The sequence below is a fragment of the Rhea pennata genome, chromosome 13 (genome assembly GCF_028389875.1).
Source record: "Rhea pennata isolate bPtePen1 chromosome 13, bPtePen1.pri, whole genome shotgun sequence".
NCBI lineage: Eukaryota > Metazoa > Chordata > Aves > Rheiformes > Rheidae > Rhea > Rhea pennata.
In genome coordinates this window covers 5,870,461-5,891,377 of record NC_084675.1, presented here as the reverse complement: position 1 = coordinate 5,891,377, position 20,917 = coordinate 5,870,461, and the positions used below count along the sequence as shown (strand labels likewise).

The 20,917-nt window shown below is 41.3% G+C and overlaps 1 long non-coding RNA gene across 6 annotated transcripts; it reads right to left on the bottom strand.

Moving 5' to 3' along the window:
- Nucleotides 1–1,483: 1,483 nt before the first annotated feature.
- Nucleotides 1,484–20,181, bottom strand: LOC134146382 (uncharacterized). Of its 6 annotated transcripts, none has more exons than XR_009959829.1 (6): nucleotides 19,625–19,700; nucleotides 18,326–18,366; nucleotides 12,994–13,157; nucleotides 12,609–12,744; nucleotides 10,461–10,570; nucleotides 1,484–6,009 (listed from the first exon to the last, which is right to left on the bottom strand). It is a non-coding gene; the product is annotated as an uncharacterized LOC134146382 (long non-coding RNA). The 6 variants fall into 6 exon arrangements; XR_009959827.1 differs by lacking the exon at nucleotides 19,625–19,700 and adding an exon at nucleotides 19,026–19,150; XR_009959830.1 differs by lacking the exon at nucleotides 19,625–19,700 and adding an exon at nucleotides 18,504–18,813.
- Between the last annotated feature and the right edge of the window lie 736 nt (nucleotides 20,182–20,917).

Below are 20,917 nucleotides of genomic sequence, written 5' to 3'. Positions count from 1 at the left end.
TTCTGATCCTGAAATCCCTATGTTTTTTACCTCTGACTTAAATGCATAATCACTATAACTTTAAACCAGAAATATTAAAGATGGTTTTAAGATATGAGTTGTTAACAGGAGAGACAGACTAATTGCACATTTGTCACAATACGTTGCAAAAGGGGAGGAAAAAAAGGAAAAAGATCATCTTGCTAAAAATCATAGTATCAGTAACTATATTCAGTAGACTTCTTAAGGAAATTCATTTATAATGTATTTGGTTATTGTGTGTTGCAATTACGTGCCTATTTTTTTTCATAAATTGCAAAGTATTAGGCTTGCAGGGCATGGCATTCATTATCTTATTTAAAATGAGACTAAGTCTCTGGTGTAGGTTAAATAAGATTCTTCACCTGCTGCACTAAACTCTTGAAAGACTAAAAGTTGCAATTCGAACAAAGCAGGATTTGCACTTCAGGTGAAAAAAAAATCAATAAAGTGCAGATTTCTGCTGGCACCAAGTAAATTAAAATTCTCAGTTAGCATTAAGACATTATTTTTTCCAAATAAATACTAAATAGAATACACAATTTCTGACAAATAAAAGTGTTCTGATCTTAAGCATTTGTGTATAGGTTTGCGTACATGTAACATATACAAACAGTAAATATGAAGGACATGAGCAATATATTGCAATAATAGCCCTTTTCCTAAAGACAGATTTATTTAACAGTGTAAAAATTGAAGTTATCTTTACTGCTATTAAAAGCTTTCCCAGTATCTCTAGCTGTCTGAATGCAATAAATCCTGGATGCATTCTGCTCACATACAGAGTTTTAAAGAACATGCAGTATGTGTCAATTTCAATAAAAGTGCTACATTTCTTTAATTACCTCATTCACCCAGGAGCTTTAACAAAGTATTTTTCTGAACTTGTAAAAATGTAAAATACCAAAAAATCAGTCATCTATGTGCAATAACTACTCAGCATCTAACAATAATGAATATACTGAAGAATAAAAACCTGAACCATGCTGAGCCCATAATTCTCAGTGACTGACCATAAAGCACTTACAGCCTGTACTAAGCTTTTAAAACTCTCACCCTAATAAATTGTAAACAAAGACATAAAAGTCACAGTTATTTTTCATATCTAAAACACTAGTGCACAACTTTAAATCACTTTTCTGCTTTTTCTGATACACATAGCATTTTCCCCATGTAAAATATGTACTTCTGCATGAAAGCAGGCTAGCACATACAATTAAAAATATATATTTCTCTTTAAACATACAAGCTAACTATACCTGGCATTTTGGACTCCACTGATAACATACTGCTTCCAGTAGAATACATAATATCTAAACTAGCCAAAAATAAAGGTGCATAAGATGCAGAAATCTAAGTGCAAACAACTCCTCCCTTTCTCCAAATGCTTATGTCCCCAAATCTTTTCGTGATACAGAAGAGCCAATGTCATCTCCTCAGGCTATAGAGAACGTAGAAACATAAATGATTTGCACACATTTATTTCAGCCTTGGTGACAGCACAGCAACAAAAAGCCCATTAAAAAGAAAAAAGGAAGAATAACCAGATGCAATAAACTCACCATTTTTTTTTTTTTTTGTGATATGCCTGTGAATGGATGCCAGCAAACTAATCTTAATAGAGAACAAACCTAATTTATGCACAGCGGGTTGCTATCAAGATTATTTTAAACCGAATAATTATTTCTAGAGACAAGACAACATTACACTTTGCAGAAATATATAAGAGACATTTGCTCTGAAAAAAAAATTAATGTGCTGATTGATTAATTTGGGAGGAACAGAGAAGAGTAAGTTGAGATTCTACAGAAATACGTATTTTGCACAACATTCAGAGAGTTCTGGTATTTAGTCTATATTTCAACAAAACAACCAAAAGAATCAGAAATAGTTTTCAAAAGTCCTTCAGTGCAAAACATATGAATTACCCAACAGACCTTAGGCTCTTGCTGAAAACGGGCAGTGTAAGACAGACAGTTGAAGAAAGCATGCATGGATGAGCAAACAAACCCACCTAAAGCTACTGAAATGTTACAGTGTTCCAAACCAAGTAGCCAGGTGATTAAGGATCTTTGAAAACACATGATGTTAGAAGGCAGGAAACTTGCCAACTTAGTAATTAAGTGACACCCCCCTCTCCCCAACACACACACGCGCGCACACACGCACACACACAGAGGGTTTTTTTGTTTAAAAGAAGTGCAAGTAACTTTTCATAAGTTTTCAGTAGAAGCTGCTCTTCTGTAAATATATTTGTTAAAACTAGAGTACTGATGCCTTCCTCTCTTCTAAGGCAGAAGAACCTCCAAGATAATCTAGGCTGACCCCAGGGGTAATGAAAGCCACAGACCCAGGTAGGAATTTCTGTACCTCAGACAGGTATTTACTCAAGTATGTATCTCTATAAAAACATTCCATCTTCATTCAAAGACCTCAACTGATAGCAAATCTCCTATTCTCTTTCTAAACATTTTTAATGATTCATTATTCTTATTAAAAGTTTGCACCATAGAATTTATCATTACCTGATTTTTATCTCTCTATGCTGTCAATGCACAATGCCTTGGAAATGTTTTGCTACGTCTGAAATACAAAAACAGTCATATGAAATCAACAGTCATATTATAGATGTAAAGATTATTTTAAGGAATGAGCTATATTTCATTCAAATATTTTTGAATTAAAGTTAAAGGAGCTAGAAAGTAAATACGCTACCAGTTAAGGAAAATTACGTTTTATCCGATATATTTATGGAGAAAATACATAAAAATCATGTGCTTAAAACACTAAGCACATTATGAAATGCTTGGGATCCTGCTATACTCATACAGAATGCAGCAATAGCATAGAGCCAGGAAGTCTAGTTGAAGCCAACATATTATTTGGAGTATTTATAAGAAAAAAGTCTGCTCTAAAATTGTATTTTATTTTCTTTTTCATGCTACATAAACAGTATGACACTCTTAAGTATAGTACTTGATCATTTTAAGTGCTCAGAAGTAAAGTTTTAGTCACTGGCATAACACAGCATGACAGCATCCTATATGAGAGGAGTTATTTTACAATATTGGTTTAATTCTATATAGCTATATGGTATTTTTATATATATATACATATATATATATATATATATAGGATTATTACATACAGGCACTTGAGCAGACAAAAAAGATTATTAGGAAATCACAAGCATCTCAGTAACTATTTTAACATAGGTTCTACAATAGTCTGTATTACGATAACAGGATTATATGAATTACGGGCTGCCTCAAAGATCTGTGGATGCTCAGACACTCTGAACTAAAGGTCGCTAGGGATGTTAAAGCATCCCTTTGGATGAGGTATTTCACTTCCACACTGTTAGTACCCTGAACTTAGCAATGCTGCTGTGAGCTCAGCCATGGCTTGACCACAGGATGCCATTACCGAGCGCAGCTCTCAGACCAGGAACCGCACCCCATTTCACCTTAAACTTGCACAGATTGAACCCGTGGCAAGTGGAGGATTTTGGAAACTATGTGGTTGGCATGCTGCCTCCATGAACTATGCACACACAGAGCATTACGCTGCAAGCGCAGGCTAGTAAAAGAATCTGACTGAAAAGTCCAACATTTTCTTAGTATATAGCAGTACAAAGCCAAGTTAGCTGAAAACTTGGCAGGAAAACAATACATTTGCACAAACTGCCACATCATCTCTACTTCTTGCATACAATTTCAACATATTAGTGACTTCTAAGTTTGTGTCCATCTCCAAATTTTTCTGCAAGCTTCAATCTTAAGAATCCCCATGCCCTGTCTCTTCATCCCACAACTCTTGAGGTCCGCAGGCATTCAGGGGAGAGCAGGCGTGGGATCTGGTCTGAAAGCACTATGGTAGGGTAGTGTGACTAAGGACAAAGCAGCCAGGAGAAACTGCTCTTTTCCTGCAGATCAGCACTGTGTGGGGCTCTTTCACACCAGTGCCTTTCCAGACGTAGTACGTTATTTTCCTCCCTAATTCAGTTTACTTATGGTAGGCAAGATGGAGGCTATTTTCTCCTCCTTTAGCTTAGGACCACCTAAAGAAAATCTAATCCAAAACTGCTGAGCTGGAGATGACTCATTTCCTTTCCTCTAGCAGTCCCCCAAGACAAGGCACGAGCAGAGTTGCTGCCCTCAAGGTTCTGATGGACTAGATGCTTTTTGTATTCTCAAGCATTGCTTGTGGGACAGCACCTATATTTGATAGCCTTCCTGTGAAAAGAGTCAAGCCTGAAGAAGCTGCTTAGTGTACTGTTTTTGTACAGTGCACCTTCCAGTTCCAGAGATCATCGCTCCTGTTCCCCTTTTGACATAGGGAACAGCAGGAGCAGGGCCCTTAGCTTGCATGCCTCACCAGATGCCAGCACCAGTAGCACTATCAGACAGCAAAGCAGCAGCGTATACTAGTGGGGGAGAGGTGTTCTGTTGCGGGGTGGGTTTTGTTTTGTTTTCCTCCTCTAAAAGCAGCTCAGGGCACCGTATGTCAAAACTTTGAATAAAGCACAACAGACTGTACCTTGAGGTACAGAAACACTTGTACCATTTACTCATCTCGACCACAAACTTCCCTGAAACATGTGTGTGTCCTCTGTCACCTACACACACTCATATCAACTCTCTCCACTCATGTTGTCAAGCACAAGGACTAAGGAGCACAGCTGTATTTTGTATTATCTAGCATGTCTCTGAAACATGCAAATTATACTCAACAGAACTGCACAACTTTCTAACGCATCAAACTCTGGCCACATCCTCTTAGAGGCATAACTGCACCTGATAAAAAGACTATGCCACCACCAGGTCCTCAACACCCCTCCTCGCAGATATGCCAGCTGGGCAACTGGTCTGCATACCCCCTGCCCTTTCACCAAAACAAGCTACTAGTTAACTAATACTTGATTGTCACTAATTAGTTAATTAATCATTAGTTAACTAATATGATTACCACTGCCTGAGGTAAGTCTGAGTGCGCTCATGGAAATATGTCAGCCCGCTTGCCTAGCAGGGGCAATAATCTCCAGTAGAGAGAGTACATGGAGCCTCCTTCTTTAACCAGCACAGATGCTGACAAAGAGACTGTATCTCTTGCCTTCTCTGAAGTTAATCCCAACAGTTTAAAGCAGACTTGTGAAGAAAACATAAATCTGAAGTTACTCTAAAAATGCAACTCCAAGGACACATTAGTTCCACTAGAGTCAAAGGATAAGCCAGATGCAATAGGTCCAATTCTAGTTGAAGAGACTGCTCAATGTAAGAGCTACTAATTCTTAATTTTGCATGGCATGACATTCCCAAGTTTGTCTCTCCCTCCAGCAACTGTGTCTAGGCAATGTACACATTCAAAAATCACTGCATCAAAAGACACTTTTTTTTTTCTTTTCCTTTTTCCAAAGCACCTTTCTTTGTAATAGTGTCATTATGAAGACTGAAGAAGCTTTCACTAAAAGGAAAAATATGCCGATCAAAATAGGAAGAGGACAAAAACCCATTCATTCCTTGTTTAAGAATTACTGAAAAGAAACATTTTTGCGGGAGGCTAAGGCAACAGTAATTTAGACAATAATAAATTGAGCGCTGTAAGAATAACTGTTCTATTGAACAAAACTCTGGAAAGGAACTTCTCACATGGCAGTCAACAGACATTCAAACAAATGAGTAAAGTACACAAGTTAAGTTACTTCAGAAAAAATACAGACTTTCCAGCAGTTTACTATAGTGACACAACATTGTACAGAAAGATTACAGTAACTCTGTAACCTAAAATTGTCAGTTTTATTTTACAAAGATGACTTCCAAAAGCATATTGTCATTACAATTGACTTTTGAGGAAACAAACAACCTGTCATTTGATAAACAGATGAAATTAGCTGTCATTAAAACCACTTAAGCACTCCTTCCTGTTATCCTTCTCATCTCGGCAGTAACTGATAAGAAGATTTCAGGGAGGCTCAGTCCTTGATGGCAGGATCTAGAAAAGAAACAGTTTTGCATACAGTTATTCCCATTCACAGCTTCTCATTACCGTATTTCACTAACTTGCACTTAATTAGCTTCCTTCTGTCACTGACAAGAGCACAATGGACAACCTACTTCGCACAAGTCACCACTCACTGCTGCAATTACACTTCATACCGTGGAAATATTGTAGTGGTTGCATCCTGCCACACTAACAGTGCATACAAAGGTGACATTAATGTGGTACTATTATCTAGCAACTATGAATTGCTACTGCATTCGTCAGTAGGAATTGGACATTACTCATTATCATGCAGTTAAATTACTTAGTGTACGTGGTTGAACTTGAAACTGTTACACTTCTCTAACTTCTAGAGATTATACTCCTCGTGTACAGAAATGAGTGCAGGAACAGATGCAACTGTTATGACAGAATTAGAGAAAACTACCACAGTATGCTTTCCCAAAAGCATTAACCAACATTTTTTCTGGCTAAGCAGGCAATTTCTCCAAGAGGAAAGGAACATTCGGATTGTCAAAGAAAGACCTGAACCTGGCATAACCAGACTGGCTCTAGTGCACTCCTGGAAGACTGTCCGTGACAATCCCACTTCGAAGTACACAGTGATTAATTGTATTCCCAAAGCTATCGTGGCATACCTCCATCATGGCAGATTTCTAGTTGGCTTCAGTACTTTCCCTCTTCCATATGCCAGGTTTCTCACACCAAGAGAACCTCAGTGACAGCTGAGCTTTTAAATACCAGATTTAACACAAATAAGTTTTGCATTGATTTCTTCCACCTTCCACTACACTATGAAGCCACTTAGTTACTGCATTGACTTAAGAACTGTACTTTCTTCCACTGCACTGCAAGTAGTACGTCTACTGATGCGACAACAGGAAGTAAGGATTTTCATCTATGTGGGATGTTAGCTGCCTTTTTAGTTAGCAACTTGCATTCTTTTTCATGCCAAGTATTGTAAGGATGGAACATATGGTCCTTCGAAGGGACATCAAAATAAATATGACAGGTCAGTGCAATCATCACATCGAATGAATTCAAACAATGCCATATCTAAAATGAAACGTGTGCACATAATGAAGATTCAAATGACAAAGCACCCCTACCCTTTATCCCTCTCTGAATTATTTATGAATACTGCAACTCCAACTGTTGCCACTAGCCCAAGGACATTACATTAAAAGATAAGTTAATACACACACACACATAAAAAAAAGGACATTCTGCAATGTAATCACCACTCAAACTCGTAAGAGCTTTTAGTATATGGTGCTTCCTAGAACGCGTGTAAATACCACATGTACAAAAATCAGCTACTGGCTCTGGCTGCCACATTACCAGAAGTGGAATCCTACAAGCAAACAGGTATACAGATAACTTAACTGTGGCAAACACACACACCACTAACGCATGACCTTTCCACTACAAGAGAATACTAAAATACTGTCTTTGAGCCATGCATCAAGTGAACCGAAATGCATCAGAATTTCCAAGTCTCCCAAGGTGTAGGGACACACGACCCATAAATATTAACCCTATTTTCAACCATTCATGATTTACCATCAACACCCTCTCTGCCACAAAGGAGGTTTTCCTTTCTTTACCCCAGTCTTCATTCCACAGCATTTTCTGCTTTTAGTTTTACTGAACTGAATTGCAATTGGGTTTAGGTTCTGCTCCTTGCAGATTCCAAATGCCACTAGAACGTTTAGCTGACTACTGATTTTTTGGGTTGTTTCTCACTAGTCACCTGAAAGTTGCAGCAATTGTAACACTAAAAGGAGACGTAGAAATAAACATTAGAGCTGCCAAGTCACCATCACCAAAAGTCTCTGTCATCACCTAGAGAGCATGCAAATCACTTGCCAATTTTTCTTGAGGACAAGGTCATGCCGTCTGCCGTTACTGCCAAACGGGTAGTTCAGGCCTGAACCAGAATACCACGTAAGCAGCCATTTAATGAGCAAACTGATCTTGGGGAAATGCAGCAGAGCAATAGATGCTACTTGTCTCACAAGTGAAACAAGCCAGTAGCCCTGAAGCAGAGCCCACTTTTGTTTAATGCTCAACAGTACCTCCAGCAGTATCCGCTTTTGTTCAGTTTGGTACCACTGAGCTCACGCAGGGTTTTCCAGGAAATAAAGACGTGGTTAAAGCAAATGTTTACATGCCCTTTGTTCTGCATCAGAACTGGCACCCTGCCCTGAACAGACTCCTTGCTACTGTAGGAAAGCTACCAAGAGGAGCCCTTCCCTTCCCATCTCCTGCTGTTTGCTGAAGAGACAGAGGTGCAGAAACAAAGAACAGTCAGAGAATTTGGGACGTATAAAATAGCAGTGAGCTGTGTAATGCTACCAGTTGAACCTTAATCTCCAAAAGTCTCCAATTTTCCTGTTATCACTGCTGTTTTTATTGCTGGGGTTATTACTCCCTCCCCATTAACGATTCTCCACTATTTTGCAAATCCCAGGTTTTGTGCACAAACCCATACAAACTAACAAATGTACATCATATTATTCTGCAAATAAACAAACTAGAAATGCTAGCATATCTCGCATTCCAGGGTTGTGATTTAACTTGCAATGCCACAGGTTCTCAAGTGCCTCCTGAAATACTTTTCAGCTGTACTAAAGGAATGATATTTGCAAAGATCAACTATGTGCCAATATGAAAAACTTCTGTCCGAATATCTACTTTAATGCAATTGAAGTTGGTCCTCAAAAAATAAGGAAAGTCATCTTTGTACCCAGTTAGACACGTTCACTAAGTATTCTGGCTATGATACTGTTTCATCATTGATACATTATAAATGAACACCCCCCCAAAAATATCTTTGTACACGTCTGAATTACACAGCTATTTATACCCAATGCTTTTACAGAGCTTTCCAAACATGACACAACAAGCTGAAATACAAATGAAAGACTGATCCTTTCAGATTATAGTTTTCAATATTTTTTACAAGTTGTACCTCAACGAGCTTTCTAATCTAATCCCAAAATTGAATGACTGTAGTACATCCATATTAATCTGTTATATGCTTTGCCACACCACATCTATGGCACTGCATAAATTACTGTAATTTAAATGAATTACTGCTTGAAAATTCTCATTTGGTAAGAAACATGCAATGTTACAAGTCCCCAGAAAGAAAAATGTGCACTACAGTAACTAAGTTTTATAGCACAGTATATCTCGGTTCTCATAAACTGGCTATTCTAAATTGTTAAAGGACAAGAATATTAGACTGATCATATAGAACACACATCAATATGTCCAAGAAGTCAATAATAAGAAATTAAATCCATAGTTTATTTAGATACATTTCCATGCTCATATATGCAGAATCCACTTGAAAAATGCCATTAGGCTGGCTGAAGAATATTATTGCAAAAGACATTAACACCAATAGTAATTCTATCTTTGCCTGGGATAACTTGCATTTTTCTCTTCAATCAACAAATCTGCTAAACCACACAGAAGAAAAAGAACTTGCAATAAAATAAATAAATAAAAGGAAGGTCTTTTGTTACCTGACACTACATAGTACTACTGTTCAAGGACGACTTGTTTAAGACCGCATATTTTCACTACCTAACAGTAAAGAATGAAAAGCTTCTTGCTACAAGCTAAAAAGAAAGTCTTTACCATGCTCCTTGAAGAGCTCATTTTCACATTACTCAGGCTTCATTATGCTGAATCAATATTCGTTTAGTCACTGGGGTTATTGACATATTTTAAAATAAAAGTATACCCTTCAGCTACTGCACTCATTACGGGTAATTTGTCTTGTCAGGGAGCAGGGAATATTATCCCAGTCTTTCAGGGGCTGACAGCCCATGGAAATACCTCCCCTTGGTTACAACTGTAAATAATTTTAAGGTAAAATATTGAAAAATCAATGACTGTTTCCTGCAATCTGTCACAAACAAATCAATCATAATCTGCACAGCCAGAGAGTATGATTTGAAGGAGATGAGAGCAGATGTAATTCTTGGCTGAAATCTCTCATTTCAAAATCACTTCACATAATGGTGTCATCATTTAAACACTTAGCAGTCACTGCAACTGTCACTCACAACATCCAGTTGGACAAAACCACAAGGAAGAGGAGGAGAAATGCCACTGCTGTTATGTAAACAAACATTTTACTTAAATGGTTGCAGCACTGGCAAATTTCACAGAGAAAACATCATCTTAAACCTTTTGTGCAGAGACAAGTATAGCTGTTATTCCTCAACAGGAGATTCTCTATAAACTAGCCTCTCAAAATGCTGTACATTTGAAAATGAAGCTAAGCTTCAGAAAAGGTATGCATAATATCTGGTATTAATACTATTTCTAAAGATATTTCAATTTCATTCACTCCAAACTGCTCATAACAGAATTAACGCATCAAATTCTCAAGAGATTAGGAAAGAAAAAATTGTCTGAAGTACCTTTGTCTTCAAGAGCAATAGATTTCAATGCTTCTTTGTCCTCTAGATATTACATTTCACATCCAATTTTCATTAGGCACACACTGACTCAACTTTAGAGTAGGTAACCACTGCAGAGAAGAAAAGTCATACCTACATAAATTAACTGAAAATATATTTTCAACTCATACTCAGAGATTACTGTTGTATATGGAATTAAATTTGTATAAGGATTAATTTACACAAAGAATTAACTATTGTGCTGTTAAAATGCTATAAACAGATCTTTGTTAATGTAAATCATTGGTGTAAAACTAATCTATCTTTACAGAGTAACACTAATACTTGGACTGAAATTATTTACTTGTTGCCACTCCGCCTCACCCCGCACTCCATTTTCACCCCAACACTGCAGCATTTGATACACCCGTGTGCAGATCAATCAAGATAAGAAAGCAGCAGACAGGATAAAGTTGTCGTGTAACTGTGGGCCTAAGCCCGCGTTCCTTGTACAAGTGAAAAATCCAACTTGCTTATGGAGAGTTTCACTTTGGAGTCTATGGTTTGAGCTCTCACTCTTTAATGTGCAGAACTTGTTATCACACATTCATTTTAACCATATGAGCCTTACCAACTTATTTCTGGGTATTTATCTTGCAACTGTGAAATTGAGAGAAAAAAAGCAGTAAAAGAAATGAAGTTATTTTCACTTCACTTGCAAAAGAATACCCCATCTTTCCCTAACACTGGTTTTAACGGTAAAAGAACAGGGCTTACTTTAAATCTAAGCAAGCACCTCCAAGGTTGGTGGTACTTTCAAATAGATGTTAAGTCTCTGTCTTCTACATGGGAGCCACATATCTCCAAGACAAACCCATCACTGATACATATTAAAACCACTCTTTGTAGCAGCTGGAGAGAGTCTCCTCTTAGCAAAATGAACCATTAAAAAAGAAAACTAAAATCTCAGCCCCAAACACAGTTGCAGTCTTAGAGGCTATCCAGGTGCAGGAAAACTTATCCTGGGGACAGGCCACTCTACTAAGAAAGTGAAAGAGGCTAGGGGGAAGGAATAGCTAAAAAAGACAAGAGCAGCTCCTAGAAATGAGTTGCAGTAACACACTGTGGAAGATGTTTTCTTTTTCCTTGGATGAGCTCTAGAATGAAGCTATCAGATAGAGACAGCCTCAGGCTGATCAGCCCTTCTAAATCTCTTCAGTGGCCAACTGACACTTGCAGGGGGAAGGCACTGCCTAGCACATGAAGCCATTCTAGGAGGGAGAAGCAGCGTGCCACACTAACAATGTCGGCACTTTTCCTCAGCACTCCTCCCGAGCCGGGTTGTTAGTTCTCGTGACAGTCACCCAGTTAGAGGGGTCGAGAATCACAGAAGATAGAAGAGATCATAGAATCACAGAATCCATTCTTCCTGCATGCTGATTCTCCTACTCATGAAAAACAAGAACAACAACTCTTCCCCTCCATTGTAAAGCACTTAATAAACGTTAATACTAATTAAATCAGTCACCCAGTCACATCTCCCAGACAATACTGTCAGATCTCTTCTTGCAATATTTGAGAATTATTTGGCCCAGGAGGGAGTTTCCACAAATCCCAAATGGAAAGAGAAATGCAAATTCTATCTTTGGGAGCAAGAGGTCACAGAGGGCTGCACCGTGGTGGACATTACAAAAACGCTCCTCAGCAAAGGAAGCCCTGAGAAGAAAGAGCAGCATATGCTGCAGCACTGCAGATGTTTATGGAGATTTCACGGGTCAGCATCACGAGTGCTTCTTTCTGCTGGACAATGCATTAAGATGCTATAATAGCTAAAAGGACTGTGAAGGACACAATAGAGATCATTTTAACTAAGAAGAGTTACTTTACTTTCAATGAAAATGTATTTTCTTAATTGTGTCTTTCTCATCTCACAGAACTGTGTGTTATGGAAACATCTGAAACAGGACAGATACCAGCTTAAAAAAAAAAAAAAAGCTAGTATTAGTTCCTTTAGTACTGACCTTCTTGATTTACTGCTCTCACTCATAATGTTGATTTTAATCACTAGTATATGTTCATTTATTAAATGTAGCTCCACATGATCAATAAACAATTACAATAAAGCAGTGCCCTCACAGTTGCATCATGCAGTATTACTGGTAATATTACCGTTTAGCAATACAAAAATCTTCATGTTTGGGCTTTATAGAAGGAAGAATGCACCTCTGAAACAACTCCTGCCTTCCAACTCTGTTCTTCCCTTCAGCATTGCTTAGACCACTTAGACCAGACTCACCGAGATCATCTGGAGAGAGAGGGAAAAAAAAGAAAAAAGGGAAGAAAGCAAAGGAAAAAAAAAGTACTTACTACAGAATTTGCCATCTACTCCATATGATTCTCTAACTATAAACAAGACTACATGTACCTGGAAATATTAATTCTGTGTTTTGTAAGAGGCAGAACCCAGCACCACAAAGGAAAACAGCAATTGCCACAACTGTAATACCTTACTTCATGAATCAATCATCACCTGCCCACACACAAAATCACTTACCATTATCTTTGAGTAGGACTTTACATGGTTAAAAAGAACTTCTGGCTAATCCACACATTCTAGCTTCATATGATGTCTCCTCCTGTACTCGGACGTGCTTGCTAGGATGGACTGCGGATTCATTTTCCTCATTGCGGAGCTCATTGCTTCTTCTTTTGGGTTCTCTTGGTGAAGAATGGACATATGGAGAAAGAGGCAATGGAAGGAAAAGATAGTATTTGTCACTAACTGAGACAGCAAATTTCTCTTACATACATGGATTATGGACTGAGCAATACATACTCCAGTTTCTTCACCTATTTATCTTCCTGGCTTGTTAAATCCCATCACTTACTACCACATCCCACTGGATGATGTTCAATTACATATTTTCTAAAAGGTGCATCATAAACAAGTGCATGTGGAAACCACACATCTATGGAATATGGAAGTTTAACAGCATTTTACTAATGAATAAATAATAATTTACCAAATTATTTAAATTATATAAATATCATACAAATTATAAGAATTTGCTTTTGCTCAAAAGAACAGCAGTCTAAGTTATGAGCATGGGCAGTAATTTAAATATGAATGTTTCTGAGACATTCAAAGGGTTCCAGTTAAGTAAACAGAGGCAAGGAGGTTACATGAACTAATCTAGGTCACGTGATGTGCCAGAAATTGAATGAGGAAAAAATTCTAGGATTCAGGACTCTTGTCCCTTCCCTACCACAAAAATCTTTCCCATATGCTTCTCAGCTAGTAAAAAAGTTTCTCAGCCATTCTGCAACCTCAGATACTACCTGGGTTAGCTTCATATACGCAAAGTAGCACCGTTTATACCTAGAGAGTAATAGCTCGAGTCTAACTGAAGCAAGAAATTAAATGCTGGAATAAACTTAAGAAAAAGCAAAAAGCAAGCAAAACAAAAATACCTTAAAAGTTATCTTTCAAACCTAGTCTCTGTAGAGCTGTGTTCTTCCCAAGACATGTCCATGCAACTCAAAGCATGCAGAAGCTTGGAGCGACTCAGGGGCTCCCAGTGTAACAGACAAAGTCAGCATAAACAAGTAGTTCTTGCATGATTATTATTAAAAAAGAAGTTGTAGGCATCTTTTTAAAATGACAGAGTATTCTTAATAAAAGCTTCAAGGAGGTTTTACAGCTGCATATTATCCAACGAAACCAGTAATAAACCCTACTGTAGCATTATTTAGTGCAACTCCGATACACTAAGAGTTACAATCTCAGTTTTATTTATCATGCCGGCTAAAACGTTAGTTCTTGACTTTACAGTAGCAGCCAAGTCTGTAGCTGTTTTATCCCAGCACACTGCTGTCTGGATATTGATACTTTTTTATGGGATATGAAAGAAGATCTTAGTTACCTAATATAGCTTAATTGAAAACAGGAGACCCAAATATTACATTGTACATTATTCTATATAAAATAAATATGAAGGGCATGAAAAGTTTTGTAGAAGCCAGCAGAGAATATTTCAGAGGTTAACTCTGAATTCTTAATTTGTGACAGAAATGTTTAGGAAATCTGCGGCAAAGATAAGCTTATCAAAAGAAAAGGCAGGAACTCGCTCTGTTGGGAAAAGGGAATCCAGGAAGATGCATCTTCTGGGGAGAGGCTATGAGAGAATGATCAGTCACAAGTTTGTTAGTATAGTAGAATTTCTGTTAGGATTGCCTGGATTCACTCTGAATGGTTTGACTAGTTAGCTTTTGTGAAACAATGAGAGCAACAAATGAAGACTGTGGCTCTATGCATGCATTCACGTTAATCTGCAGGAAGCTGATTCAAGAATTCTTCATCTTTGAATTACCCATATTAAGGCCTAGAAACTAGAGAAATTTGATATTAATAGAAGTAAGGAATTATGAACCATTAAGAAAAGATTTTTTTGAGCGTGAAACTCAAAAGGCTCCTGTCCTTGAGTTTCTCATTACAGAGGTAATGCTGAGCTACTGCTAAAACAGTTGTTAGGACTGCAAATATATACTGGGATTAGTAAGTGTGAGCATAAATTAGATCAAAGGGGTTTTCATTTTAAGAAAATGCTGCCATTAGAAGTCACCCACCCCCTAACATTCACGCACCAGGTCACATACTAGCTCCAGCAACACCCATCCAACAGCAGCACCTGGGGTTGAACCAGAGAAACAGAATTTACCTCCGCATTGGGAGCTACGGACACACACGTGTTCCGTAAGACAACTAACTTTCTTCCCACCCCCCCACTAAAGCCAACCATTAGAACCTTTTTTCTGCATATGCCCATAGAACTGTAAGCAAAATAAACCCTCAAGACATTTTTAAACTTAGTCCATATCATGCCAACAAAATCAAGCAAGTAGCACCAGTTAATTAAAGGAACCTTCAAGGGAACCTAAATAGTTTCAGGTTCTCCCAAGATACTATCAAGATCTTGAGAGTTACATGTCCAATACAGTAACTATGTGCTCAAGGCTGCCAGCTGCACTTCTCCATATGATATTATTCCACACACTAAACAAGTTATTTGATCTACTAAAAAAGAATCAAGATTAATAATGAAGTTTCTTTTAGTAGACAAAAAGTTATTTTGCATATAGAGGCTTGCTGAGAAAATCAAGACAAAAAAAATCTACTTTAGCTACCTAATACCCAATTGCTGGATAGAGAAAAGAGAAGTTCTGCCAGGTGTCTATGAGTTTATACCTGAATCTCAGACCACAAGCACAGAAAGAGCGCTGACAAAATTTCTCTGACCGGTAAATGCAGGCAGTAGAAATAGCAGAGGAATTAAGAAGTTCTTATAGAACTCTTATGAGAATATTCACCTATTCCAAGAACCACCTTACACTGGCACCTCCACTGCAAATACCTGTAACTCTCAGCAACTCATCTTACATGCCAACAGCAACATGTACATGAGTAAGCATTTGCAGGTAAGTGCCCCAAAGTTTTACTGCTAATGCTCCTGCCAATATTTTGGGGGCATAATTTTAAGCTATTGTTCAGTTAATAACATACTGATTTAAAATGGTAGAACACAGAAACACCCTCCATCAACACATGAATTAGTTTTACTTCCATGTTACTGTAAAGGTGAGGATAGAAAAATATCTTCTTTTCTCTTCAGGCTTAAAGTACATTCACATACATAAAATACCTACGCATTTGTTTTGTTCTGCTATTAGTCTGAGTTGTTAATACTTGTAAAAACACTGCAAAAAAAAAAACACCTCTAAGCAGTCAACTTCTGCTACAACATATCTTACTATTTATTTATAGCACCTAGCTTTAAAAAGAACAGAGGGCATTTGGGGGAAGACGGGGTGTTAAAGGATTGCTTGAAGTTGTGTGTGTACCTCTCTGTAACACATTCATGAATTGAAGAGGGGAAAGAATTAATCAGTAAGTGTCTAAGGTCAAGTACTGTGATAAAGAAATATCAAAACTGTTCTGAGAAAACAGCCTCCTTCTCGTCTGCCCCGTAAAAAAAAAAAATAAAATGTTGAAATGTTCTCCTAATGCATCTCCCTTCATAATTCATGCCGAAAGATGACATTTTCTCGGGATCTTAATTAAGATAACGATGAACACCTGTGTCGGCATTCTTTGGCAAGACAGCATTATCCATCATAATCTTTTAAGTACACTCAAAAAAACCCCCCAAAAAACAACAAAAATCATATGATTGAACCAATCATCTGTTGCCTTTCCTTGCACTAGTTTTATATTTCAGGTGCACGCAAGAATGATTAGATCTTTAAAGTCTGCAATAAAAGTAAGATTGTTAGATTTTAAAGTTTCAACAGAAAATAGCTATTAAAGTAATTAAATTAAGGTATATTATATCCAAGATACCTAAGCTTAACTCTATCCACTACAAGCCACCTGCACCCATACCACTTGGAGTTAGAAATTATCAATAATTGTCCTTTTTAAATACATTGTTTGCTGTCATTGTCAAGATCACCCACCCCCCCCCCTTTGCTTCCCAGAAGGAAAATAGTCACAGCTGATCCCTATTATACATTCATGCACTACTTTATTAAGCTATTTTATGCTGTACCACATATGTTTGCACATCCTAAATGAAATTAGGCAAATAAAATCAGTGTAGAAAAACAAATACACAGGTTTAAATACTGTTACATTTTGGGTCACCACATTTTGTGCAGTCATCTCAAATCCAAGTTTCACTCATGTCAGAAATCCTACTGCAGTCAGACTACTAAAGTAAGCAAAGACCATTTTAAAAAGCTTCGCAGGATCTGCCCGTCAGACTGAAGACTATAAAAATAGTGATTTTAATTATTTATACAGCTGAAATTAAATTCACAAGCCTTAATTCAAACAAAATAACAACTGCAGAGCTAACCTGAAATCCTACCCATTGTTAAGTCAGATCTGACTGTTAAATGTTTCTTCCATTGTATTAACAATTTTTCTAAGAAATAACAATGAAAATATATAAGGCATGGGATTTTAATGTCAGCCTGCAGTTACATCATTTCACTGGCATCTAGAAATCAGACTCCTCATAACAAGACCGTATCCATACCTCCAAATGTTCCTACCTTCAGTAAATACGAGAAGCAGCAAATGTATCCTCAGAGCCCTATATTTGTTAATAAAACTGTAAGAATTGTATGAACAAGGAAACGAGAATGTTAAAATGAACTTGGTTCCCTTTAATCAAAAGAAGGGCTGAACAGTCCTGCAAAGCAGATTAGTCTTAGGCTTTCACATTTTAATATGCTTCTATCAGAGAAAGAGTGGCTGTGACTAGTCACTCAGTAGAGCTATCAATGTGCAAATAAAGCAGAAAATAGAGATATCCTTAGGAAATGAGTCTAAAATTTGACATAAAGCGAAGGTGACAACCAGAGCAGTATAAATATAAACTAAATATTTCAATATCTTGAAGAATTATCTACAGTTCTTTTAAAACTGCAAAGAATAAAATAGTGGAATAATACAGAGAGAATGCTGGTTTGATAGACACATTCCTGGTGGTGTTTGAGTCCTACAGCTACCTTTTACTAATCAGCTTTGGTATTACCCTGCAATGCATGGAAGTATGCACGAACCCACTACATTTGCAAAATGCACACACACAGAAGTAAGATTAACAAAATACCAGAAATTAAGTCATTTTACATGACATTAGCCTTACCTCCTCCTCCTCAAAAAAAAATAATAATAAAAAAAAATCAGATGCCCGGAAAAAGACAGTTAAAACTTCTGCTTCTCCCGGCAAGTAAGTTGGCAAGGAAAAGCAGTTACTCATTCTACACACATATAAAATAAAAGTTAAGCACGTGAAACTCTACCAGGTTATCTTACTTACTGAAGGACAGGTCCCGTCAGAGGAGTACAGCATCAGCTCTTCTGAGTGGGGGAACAAGAAAAAAAGAAAGAAAGAAAGAAAAAAAAAAACCCACAGAATGCTTTGGAGCGGCGGCTAGAATTAACCCGGTGGCAACACCGGCGACACGGCAGAGCTGAAAACTGATGAAAGTGCACACCTGTGTGGATTGAGCTTGTAAGCAAGTGCGCGGCCGCGCCGCTACGGCCCTTCCCCGCGACCGCGGGCGGCCCCGCCAGGCTCTCTGAGGAGAGGAAACCACGTACCCGTCCACGAAAAATTAAAAAAAAATAGAAAAAATGAAAAAAGCAAAAAAAAGAGAGAGAGAGAAGGAGGGGGCGGGCGCGGCGCGGTGCCGGTGAGGAGCACCGCGGAGAGCCGCCGGCCCGCGCCGCTGCGCCGCCGAGACTCCCGGAGAGCCACTTAATCTAAGCAGGATTTCCATAAGTCCTTTAGTAACTACAGGAATTGCTGCGGGAGACCGGCACAAACAGGGCTTTCTCCCCCCAGCCCCAACCGCCTCGACGGGACGGGACCGGGGGGGGGGGGGGGGGGGGAAGAGGTCAACGGCCCCTCAGCGGCCGGCGACACCCCAACGGCCGGCAGCGCGCGCCCGCCCGCCCGCCAGGGGGCGCCCGCGCGCCAGGGGCAGCGCGGCGGCGCCGCCGCCCCATCGCCTCACCTCGCCCCACGGGGCTGGCAGTGCCCGGATCGCCGGCACGGCACGGCACGGCACGGCACGCGCCGCCGCCTCGGCCCGCAGCGCCTCCGCGCGCCCTCCTACCCGTGCCGCTTCCGGACTCGGCGGCACCCGTGGCCGCCAGCCGCTACCCCTCCCTCGCCCTCTACACACGCCCGTCCCGCCTCCGCGCTGAGGGACAGCCCGAGAGGCCAATGGGAGAAGGGGCGGGCCCGCCGCCGCGGAGAGCGCAGCCAACCGGGGGCCGCGGGGGGCGGGACCAGGCGCGGGGGCTGCTGGGTAGTGTAGTGCGGCGGCGGCTCGGCCCCCGCCCGGCCCCCGCCGCGGGGGAGGCCCCGAGGGGGTGGGAGGGGGCGTCCCGGGGCGGGGGGCGCGTCTGCCTTTCCTCTTTGCGCTCTTTCCCGTTCATCTTCATGGCTTTCGCCGTCGCAGGGCCGCGGCGGCGCGGGGCAGCCCGCACCCGCCTCACAATACTCGCGAAAAAAGAAGAGAAAAAAAGGAAGAAAAGGGAAAAAAAGGAGCGGGGCGTGCGGGGCGCCGCCGCGAGGCCCGCGGGGGCTGGCGCCGGCCCCGCCGCTCACCTTTGTTCCGGCGTCGGTGCCTGCCGCCGCCGCGGGGCCGCCGCGCTCGCCCCCTGCCGCGCCTCGTGCGCTGCCCTCGCACCGACACGCGTGTCCGTGGGCGCCACCGCGGGAGCGGGCGGAGGGAGCGGAGCAACCCCCCGAGGGCCGCCTGCGGGCGGGGAAAAAATAACAACAGCCGCGCCGCCCCGGGCCGGGGCAGCTGTTCCCCTCCGAAGACGTCGGGGGCCGCGGCCGCTGTCCGCGGCGGCTCCGGGCTGCTGGCGGCGGCGGGGCCCGGGGGGAGGCGGGGGGGGGTACACCGGGATGCCTTCCCGGTGGGAAATATATCTGGGGGAATCAACGGAGATTACATCTTCTGATCGGCGGGGATTTACCCGAGTTCATATGGTTTTAATCTGCTTTCGCTTCCTCGCATTCACGAGCGCGGAGGGGCTGGGGGGGGAGATACCTGGTTTATTATTTAGATCCGCCGCTAACGCCTCATTTTGAAAGGTTTCTCCCGAGCCCTCTCTGCCCCCGGCCGGGCGCCGCCCGCAGCCCCTTCCGCCGGGAGAGACCCGCTCGGCCGCCCGCCCGCTCCCCGCCGCGGCTCCAGCAGCGCCCGGCGAGGCCGGACCCAAACCCTGCCGGGGAGCCGCCGCCGAGCCGCCCGCCAGCCCGGCGGCTCCCGCAACAGGTCCGGCCCGGCCCGGCCCGGCCCGGCCCCCCCGGTCCCGACGGCCGCCCATCCCCGCCGCTCCTGGCCCGCGCGCACCGCTGCCCCGCTGAAAATCGTTTGGGTTTTTTCCAGTTTAAAAAAAGAAAAACCAACAAACACCCCTACGCACACCGCCGCCACCCGTATATCCCACGTTGTCGCGGCTCCAGTGATTTAGTGGAGGGAGGGGCAGGGGGCAGAGAGCAGGAGGAGGGGTGGCTGCGGGGGGGGGGGAGGCGGGAGGCGGAGGGAGATGGGTGGCTAATAAATCTTATTAAATATCTTTTTTTTTTTTCATATACTGATTGGCTTGCATTCCAGCGCAGCCCGGCTCCGCGCGGTATTTAGCACATGCAGAAAGTTGGAGCTGATCTTAAATGTCTCGGAGGTGACTGCGCTCCGGGAGCGGCGCAGTGGAGCCGCGGCGGGCGGGGAGGGCAGAGCGGGGCGCGCAGCGCGCAGCCCTCCCGCTGGTTGGGCCCGGCCGCGGCCGCGCAGCGGGGTCCTGCCAGTCCTTCCACTGACAACACCCCGCGAAGGAGGAGCCTCGCCGCGCCGCGCACAAGGCGTCAGGAGCTGCAATTTCCAACTTA